We start from the raw sequence: 8,149 nt of genomic DNA, 5'->3' as shown, positions 1-8,149 counted from the left end.
TTTACATGAAAAGTGTTAAAAATAATATAGTCTTATGCATAAAATTCATTTGACCCGAATCTTTATATTAACTCACTCTTGTGATGAATAATTCATCCATCTACACATTATTTTAATAATGCAAAAGTTATTATTTTTATGAATAATAAAATGTTAGTCTATCACGTTTCGAAGACAACTTCTTATTGGCCTAACGATCTTCCTACTTTTAACGACAATGCAATTTTTTGCACCAGCATATAAAGAGATTGCTCCAACATCATCTTGAGAATTAGAATAGTTGGCTAAAATCATATATTAGTAATAAAATAGTTTCACTTGCTTAAGATATTTGGAAAAATATACGATCACGTATTATGCTTATTTCGATGTTAAAACTTATGACTAATAACACCAAGTATAGCTCAATGTGGACCATAAAAATAAGTGGTTTATGAAAATTTGTCTAGTTTTTTTAATGCCATTAAGTTAGTTTTGATTTAAATTAATTATGCTATATTATTCAACATTTTAGATAATATCATTTGATTATTAAAATTTAGATCTTTTTTCAAAATATTTTATAAACATGAATTACTTTTATTTTTTAGCCATTGCTATCAAAGAGATGAAAGTTGGGGATGAGATTAGAATGATTGATATTAAACCTTTAATCATACCTCCACTTTATAATCCAGTACACCTTACATCTCCTTGAGCTATTTTTTTCTAATATCATAAAAAATAAATTTTAATGCATTATCTTTATCATTATCATAATATGTGATGAATAAAAAATGATAAAATAAAAGTCTCTAATACTATCGAAAAAATTGATATGGTTAGATATCATCTTGAGGAAAAAAATGACCGAAATGAAATTATAAATATCAATATTTATCAGTTTTAGATTGTCCATAATCATGACAAGTATTATTATATCAAAGAATGCTCTCTTTCAATTTCTAGAAATAGAAACATCCAATTTTATAAGAAAAGAAGTTTTGACATTACTATTACCACATGAAATCAAGTAATATCATTATATTGCAGAAAGTTTCCAACAAGATTCATGTTTTTTTCGATATTATTCAATTATTTAGTTTATTATTGTAAATGTGCAATTCTTGTATTAGGGGTAGATTTTCAATTTCCTCTACAAATGCAAACCAATGTACATAACTCTAACTCTATTAAAATATAATTATATTATTTGCTACTAGATTTTGATAATGAATAACGTAGTCATTAATTAAATGAACAAATTCTCAGTTCAAGTCACTATCATGTACTAAGTCTTCATGTCATATAATTTAAAAATATATTAATACATCTATCTAAATAAATAAATTAATTAAAATTAAAATATTTAGTGATCCTTACATGCTCAAAGATACTCCAGTTTCGCTCACAACCCAAAGCACTACATGTCAAACTAAGTACTTTGATAGCATATTGCTGTAAGTTCGGGGTGGAATTTCCAAATAGACTCCACCATTCAGCTACAAAATTTATCTTATTATTAGCAATAATATAGTACATAATATATATGAAATTAATTATATCAAATTATTAATACCTAGAGACGTAGTTGTCTTGGATCGAACGATAATTGGAATTCCAAAAAGACCTTCGACATTTTTATATAAAGATAATTCATGAATAATCTTGTCTTGAACCTCAAGGCTGGAAACTAATCTTGCAACGCACTGATATAACCCACCCAAAACTTATGCATCAAATACAACTGATTTAACCTTATAAAAGAATTCAAGGTTCAGATAATATCCTACTGCATGTAAGGGACGATGAAGTTGACAATTCTATCTTTCATCAATGATTGTAAAAATCTTCTAATATTTTTCTTCATTTTCATTAAAAGATCTTTTAATTATCTCCTTTGCTCTATCCATAGCCTCATAAATATATCCCATTGTAAGCTTATTTTCATTATCCACCAATCGAAGGACTCGAACAAGAGGGCCCATTACCTTTAATATATAAACTATATGATTCCAAAAGGATGACATTAAGATGATATCAGCAGCCCTCTTGCCTTTTGCTTCTTTTGTCTATTTGCTTGTCACCCATTTCTCATAGGTAAACATGTTTTTCAGATTATGTTTTTGATGATGCATGCTCTGTAATGTCAAGAATGAAGTAACAAATCGGGTGACACCATGTCTTACTAATTCTTTATTCCCTGTAAATTCTCTCATCAGATTCAAAACTCCAATGTGATTATAAAGAAATCCAACAACAAAAATTGCCCTTTCTATGGTTTTCTTAATTTCTAAGATCTTTCCAATATCCTCCAACATTAAATCAATACAATGTGCTGCACATGGAGTCCAATACAAGTGTTATCTTTTTTATTCAAATAATTTACTTGAGAAAAAGGATAATAAAAATGATAAAACTTAAGAGTTTAACACACTTAATTGAAGATAAAATAATTAACAAATTCAAAAGATGAATATTACCAGCTAAAACATAGTTGCTTCCGTTGTCGGTTATAATTTGAACGACATTTTGTTCTCCAATTTCTTCCACGAAGTTGTCAAGTAAATCATATATCTTATCTCCAGATTTTACAAAAGATGAAGTATCTATTGACTTCACAAACATAGTCCCTTAAGAACAATTAACCATGAAATTAATTATACTCCTGCGCCTCTTATCAGTCCAAACATCTGACATAATAGAGCAACCATGTGTTGCCCATGATTCTTTATGACCCTTTAGTAAGTCATTTGTATAATTCAACTCTTTTTGCAGCAATGGAACTCGCATCTCATAATAACTTAGAGGTTTTAATCCTGCACCATATCTTCCAATAGCTTCAATCATATCCTTAAAATTGTCTAAACGAGTTATACTAAGGGGAAGACCAGCCTGATAGAAGAAGCGAGCAATGTGCTGAATTGTTCTTCCTCTTATTTCTTTATCAGAAGCATCACTTATATTTGTTTGTCTAAATTTTGAGCCTCCTGCTTGCCCTTGTTGTTTCCGGGATCTTTGAAACATATATAGATCCATCGGTCCTTTTTTACCCTTCTTAGTACTCATAACTTATTTTCCTTTTTTGTCGTATACACTTTTTCCACTTGGGTTAATACTCATAGAATAATTTTCTTCTTCATCCCTGAGATGTTCAACATTGTCTTCTGGTAAATTCCCATAAGATTCATTTTTTTGTGTCTTCTTTTTATTCATATAACTTAGCAACTCTTCTTTTACCTAAGGTGGACACTTTTTGCAAGTTGTTGCATTCTTGAAATTTCCTACTAGTTGTTTTGCATGAAAAATACCACCTCTAGTAGTCTTATCGCAAAATAACTTCCATGCAGGATCTTTTTTTGATACCATTGGAGACTCTATTGAGTTTCTCTTTACACTTGTCATTTATGTTGAAACTTAGCAATAAAATCAAATAAATAAAAATTAATAATATTAAAATTAAAATAATATATTATTAATATATTAATAATATTAAAAATTAATCATTTTAAATAAACTTAATAATATTAACATTTAACAGTATATGTATACTTTTAAAAGGAAGTGTAAAGGGGTGTTGAGCTTGTTGATTGAGAAAAGAGGAAGTGGCAGCGGTAGTGACGATAGCGGTAACGGTAACGGCAAGCGGCGACAGCAGCGAGTAGCGGGAGCGAGAGTGGGAGCGGGAGCGGCGAGCAGTAGGAGGCGCTAGCGACGACAGCGATAGCATTTGTGAGCAGCGGTAGCGGGAGCAGGAGCAAGAGTAGGAGCAGGAGCAGCAAGCATCGGGAGGCGTGAGCGGCAACAGCGGCAGCGTTTGCGAGCAACGACAACAGCGAGCAGCGGCAGCGGGAGCGGGAGTAGGGGCGGTGAGCAGCGAGAGGCGCGAGCGGCAACAACGGTAGTGTTTGCGAGTGGCGACAGCGGCAACATTTGCGAGCGGCGACAACGGCGAGCAACGGGATTGGGATCGGGATCGAGATCGGCAACGGCGAGGGTTAGGGTTCGTTTGTCACTTATTTCAGTTTTAGTTGGTTTGATTGAACCAACTAACCATCATAGACCGAACCAGGACCGAACCATACCTAAAATCCTGGTTCGGTCGCCTTGGTTAACCCAAGCGCTCGCTCGAAGCGCCCAGCGCCTGGGCTCGGGCGAGCGCCCAGGCGGTGCCTGTTTGAAGTGCGCCGCCTGGGAGATTAGCGAGGCGCTCGAGCCTCGCCTCGCTTCGCCCGAGTGCCTAGGCGAGCGCTCGAGCGCCTTTTTAAATCATTGATTCCACATAGTACATGTCAAATGAGTTTTATTTATCAGAATGGAGTAATGTGGCGAAGCAATAAAGAGAGAAAAAAAACATCCTGATGATTAAGGTCAAGAATTTAAGTCTTGATCTAAATAATTAGCTATATTAAATTTGAATAAAAATAATTAAATTTTAATATAACATATGTGTTTTATTATTCTAATACAAAATTTTCATATGGCATCCCTAATAACTGGAATCATGTTTTATCTCTTCCACGAAATTTTTAATAAGTCATAATGCCTCAACTATTTAGGGTGGATAAATTCATTTTATGTCTAGTCTCTTTCTATATCATTCGACTATTTAGGGTGAATAAAAATAATTCATTTTGTTTTTTTGAATATTTTATATAATTTTTTTAGTTTAATCTTCTATTGCAATCATGTCTAGTCCCATACATAATATAACTTAAATATATTTAGAATAAAAATGATTTTTAAAGTATTCATATCAGATAAGATTGATGTAAATTATAATCTTAAGTGTTAAATATAACTTAAATATATTTAAAATAAATTTTAATTTTTTAAGAATTGTTGTCATATAATATTGATTGTTTATGTAAGTTAAAATCTTAAGAATTAAATAGATGGTGATTGGAGGGTACCTTAAAATTACTATGATAATAACTAAATTATGAGTGGTGTATTTGTAATTTTGTGTCATTGTGAAGGCAAATAAGAATTGAGATTGGCTTCTCCAATGTTTACTCTCGATCTCGAGCTCTCGGGGTAGTACTCCATAAAACCCTAGGTTTCATGGGTCAGGGAACCCCTGGAGGCATGGGGAACTGGGGGCACCCGGTGATCGGAAGCATGATGGTGACAAGAAGGACAAAAAGTTTGAGTCGGCGGCGTCGCCATCCCGAGTCAGATGGAAGCTACGCAGATAGAAGGGTTCTGAGGTTGTTGCCCGGCTCCCCACCGTCACCTCGTTCTCTAAGTGCCGTCTCCACATCCTCAAGGTCGAGCGCATCAAAGACTACCTCCTCATGGAGGAGTTCGCCGCCAACTAGGAGCGCCTCTGTCCCTAGGAGGAGAAGAACGAGGAGGATCGTTCCAAGTTCGATGATCCCCGAGAGTCGCCGATAAGCGTCAGAAACCTGGACGAGCTCATCGACGAGAACCATGTCATCGTTTCGTCGTCGGTCAGAACGAAGTACTACGTTACGATCCTATCTTTTGTCGACAAGTATCAATTGGAACTGGACTATGCCATTTTTATGCACAACAAGGTCAGTTTTGCTGGTTTAATGATTATGGTTTGGTCGCATGATCTCGGATTGGTGAAGATTTTTAGTGTTTAGGGTGCGAATTGGTTGTGGTTTTCTTGATATACCTAATTTGCTAGTATTCTATTAAAAATAACTTAAAATATTGTGTATTTGCATAGATCACTAGTATTTAGGCTCGACGAACTTGGTTAGTTGAAGATTAAGGGTTCGAGTGTTTTCTGGTCAATTTTTATGAGTGAGCATTGTGAAGCCTTTGTGGGCATCATACGTTTTCCCACATAATTTCTATTGTCGGGGGTATCTTAAATCTCCAAAAGTTAAGAAGATAACAAAATAATTGAAGTCTAGAAGGTAAATGGAGCCCCATTTTGCTAGGATACATGGTAATATGTTAGATTCATGGGTTGGACGGTAGGAGATCCAAGTTCTGATGCATAATGTCTGCTTAATAATCATCAAGTTCTTTTCTTTTAAGGCACTTTGTTTCTTTTGAATGTATCTAAATGTTTGTGTGTTGAATCACTCAATGGTTGCTCCCTCAGATTGATCAACCAGCAATACTAATTGCTATTTTTGCCCATTTCTTGACCTCAGCCAGGTTTTGATAGTCGCAACTGCTTGATAGTCGCAACTGCTATGTTGATGAACACTATCTTCCAACTCTTTTGAGTGTAAGTACATTAGATCATTTTGCATTTTGGCGTTCCTGAGTAATGGCTTATCTGGGAATTTAATAGTATCACTAACTAGACAGGACATTTCGACATCCTACAGATGGTGGATCCTATCGGAAGTGCCAATTGGTCCGTGATGCATGTTGATTGGTCTGAAGGAAAGTGGCATCCAAAAGCATATTGAGCACAAGATGTCACTTTTGAGCTCCCAAAGAATATTTCAGTAAGCATTCTCTCTTTCAAAAATTCATACTTTAGAATGTCCAGATGCCTCTAAATTCTTGTTGGCTGATATGGGTTTCGTTGACAGTCTATTGATGAGAGTTATCATGTCACCAGTGATGAAAAGGTAAATCCTTTAGAACTTGTGTTCCTATATGTTGATTCTTTCCTTTTTCTGGTTCACCTATTCCTGATTACTTTTGTTAGTATTGTCACAATCACCGAAAGCACATCAGATTAGGCAAAAGTAACTTAACCTTTGCAAGCTGACCGCCAAGTTCTATAGTTTTTCTTTTCCTCCGAGTTACTTCAGTATATTCATGTGTTTAGGTTGAACGAAGCTTATAATAGGAAATTGGAACATGTTGTAGATATCCATCTAAAATTCTTGCATTTTTATCATAGATAGTGGTAAGTGGTAGGACTTTGCAAGAAAATGCTTGTTCTACATGACTATGTCAACCAAAACCTTTAAAACACTATGCAATTATATAGAGTAGCACGATACATGCGTGAGACACAGAACAAATGCGGAGGGATTGATGACTTACTATCTGAGCTTTCAGAGAAGTAAATTAAAAAAATATGCGGATGAATGAAATAGAATTACTCAATTACAAGTCCGAATGACTTATAAGAAAATAATGTCATCCGTCGAAAGAAGTCAAATATTTTCTCAACATGTTCACTAGTTGGAGGATTGAACACCAAAGCACTGAAAGCATCTATTTTCATTTTTGTTTAGATAGTATTCTTTGGTCCTTTACTATCTCTTACCTATTATGCAAATTTTGCATACTAAAAGGTTAAGTAATGCTTAAAAATAATAACAACAAAGGGTTAAAATCATGGCAAGCATGTATACTACGTTGGAATATCGAATAATTATTCAAAGTGATCGACTATGCAGTGTTCCGAATACTGGTACTGTTGAAGCTATTAAATAATTGTTTAATGCCATCGACTGTAACAATCTGGTTAGTTCATGCCGAATCATAACTAATACTACAAGAATTTCATTTTCTTTCCATGTTTGACTTGTATTTATCATCACAAAATCTTTGCTGCTATCTGTTTTCAGCTAACAATTATACAACACAATCCGGAAGAGAAACTAATCAATCAAACTTGAGTACACCAAATCTGCTATTTAACTGTTCTTCCAGTGTTTTATAATCAAAGACCAACCTCAACAGTAGTATTGATTCTTTTTTGTTTATATCAATCATGTATTTATTTATTTATTTTGCAGAAAGTCGTGACTGTGAAACCTTGTTTGTGGAATGGAATGAAGAGACTTTGCTACTTGTTTGCTAGGAAATTTTATCCTGAAGCTCTTCACAACCTGATGCAGTTGTTCTCTAATGACACCCTCATATGAGACACATCAGCAGGAACACCATTGTTTGGTCTGGTTGTGCCTCCTGACATCACATCGTTGAGTCATTTGCTCCATGAAATCCCTGCCAATTCTTGAACTCAAGCCACCTCATTTTGACACCAAACTCCACCATGTAGCAGCAGAAGATTGTTGGAGGCAATTGGGATGACTTGAATCTATGTTTCTCTCTAAGTAGGGATGAGGTGGATACTACTTTATTTGATGGTGCACTCCACCCAGTACTGGTCTTCTCTCTGTTTTGTGTTTTCCTGGTTATTTGATCTCTTGAGCAGCAAAATTTTGTTAGTCCATTTAACTTTATAGAGTGCTCAATTCTTTTGTAGAGAGAGAGA

At 34.6% G+C, this 8,149-nt stretch overlaps 1 long non-coding RNA gene across 1 annotated transcript; it reads left to right on the top strand.

The window, feature by feature from the left end:
* Positions 1–5,039: 5,039 nt before the first annotated feature.
* On the top strand, positions 5,040–6,483 carry LOC135628863 (uncharacterized). The gene is made up of 3 exons (XR_010493034.1): positions 5,040–5,519; positions 6,114–6,190; positions 6,294–6,483. It is a non-coding gene; the product is annotated as an uncharacterized LOC135628863 (long non-coding RNA).
* Positions 6,484–8,149: the final 1,666 nt, after the last annotated feature.

This window comes from Musa acuminata, chromosome BXJ3-1 (genome assembly GCF_036884655.1).
Source record: "Musa acuminata AAA Group cultivar baxijiao chromosome BXJ3-1, Cavendish_Baxijiao_AAA, whole genome shotgun sequence".
NCBI classification, from domain to species: Eukaryota; Viridiplantae; Streptophyta; class Magnoliopsida; order Zingiberales; family Musaceae; genus Musa; species Musa acuminata.
The sequence above is the reverse complement of the archived record's forward strand: the minus strand, read 5'-3'. Positions and strand labels throughout refer to the sequence as shown.